At 43.1% G+C, this 1357-nt stretch overlaps 1 long non-coding RNA gene across 1 annotated transcript; it reads right to left on the minus strand.

The window, feature by feature from the left end:
- Positions 1-342: 342 nt before the first annotated feature.
- Positions 343-1156, minus strand: LOC143490765 (uncharacterized). Its single transcript, XR_013124968.1, has 2 exons — positions 1088-1156; positions 343-1007 (listed from the first exon to the last, which is right to left on the minus strand). It is a non-coding gene; the product is annotated as an uncharacterized LOC143490765 (long non-coding RNA).
- Positions 1157-1357: the final 201 nt, after the last annotated feature.

Here is a 1357-nt window from a genome sequence, read left to right on the forward strand (position 1 = left end):
CAAGTAATGAAACATTTAAAAGAATTCATTGACGTTAAATCAACATACGTGGGAAGGAGGATGGAGGGAGATTAGCAGTATGAAGCTTGCAGGGTTTAATTACTCCACATGGGAGAACAGGAGTAGTCTCAGGACATCACACACACAGTGTCTTAGGGTGCAAGTCAAATGATCTTACAAACAAGTACACACATGGAATGAACTTTGTTTCATGCACTTATTTCTGCTTGGTCACAAAATATCTGTAGGAGTTTTTTTTTTGTTGTTTTTTTTTTTTTTTTTTACAGAGACTGCTATGATATGCAGCCCAACATCACGGTCACCAGCCGTTCAAAGCAATGAGTGTGTGTGTGTGTGTGTGTGTGTGTGTGTGTTACATGGTGTCACGTTGCTGTGTTATGTGCTGACATAACTCTAAGGCTACAGGTCGCACCTGGTGTGTGAGAGGAGATCGCCAGCTGCTGATGCACTAATGTCTCATACAGGCGCGCGCACACACACACACATATACACGTGTGCAAGTGCATGTATGCACATAAAACACATACATACACACACACTGCTCTGAACCATGTAAATAGGCTGCACTGGATTCATGCCTCACTCCACATGAACACACAGATGAACCAAAAGTGCGTATTTTATCTGCATATTCACCTTCATCGTTTCCAAAGACGGTACAAACGTTACACATTCAAGGAGTTGATGCATGCTAAAAATGCACTATGTAATCATAATGTGCCAGCAAAACACTCATGGGACACGTCTTCCGTCACCGCCGTGGGAAACGTCTTCTCTGACCATCAAGGAGGGATGTCATAGTTCACAGGGCCAGCCTTCATGCCAGCCTTCATGCCAGCCTTCAGGCCAGCCTCCGTAAGCTCCAAGTGCCTTATCATCATAGAGAGAGTTCAGCCTGAGTAGGTCCAGCATGGTAAGCGTGCCCTCCAGGGCGGAGGTCATGGAGAGATGGGCTGGGCTGGAACCCCCTGTTGTTCAGCCACACCCTAAACGACAAGTAGGGGTTCTGCTCCCAGTCTAAACCCTGTGGGTTCACAGTACATGTTTGCTTATATGGGTTTATCACCAGAGCTGTGGGCATCTCTCAACCAAGCAGATGTCTGATAGGAGCTGAAACAAACAGCAGCTGGAATAAATGAAGTGGCGCTATATATAATTGAATAGAGTTGTATTTAATTGAATGGAGCCATATTTAAAATTGAATAGAGCTGTCTTTAATTGAACAGAGTTGGATTTAATTGAAGGGAGAAGTATGTAATTGAACGTAACTATTTTATTGAATGGAGCTGTCTTTAAATGAACATAACTATATTTCAATTGAAGGGATAATTATTTT

This window comes from Brachyhypopomus gauderio, unplaced genomic scaffold (assembly GCF_052324685.1).
Source record: "Brachyhypopomus gauderio isolate BG-103 unplaced genomic scaffold, BGAUD_0.2 sc66, whole genome shotgun sequence".
In the NCBI taxonomy this organism is placed as follows: domain Eukaryota; kingdom Metazoa; phylum Chordata; class Actinopteri; order Gymnotiformes; family Hypopomidae; genus Brachyhypopomus; species Brachyhypopomus gauderio.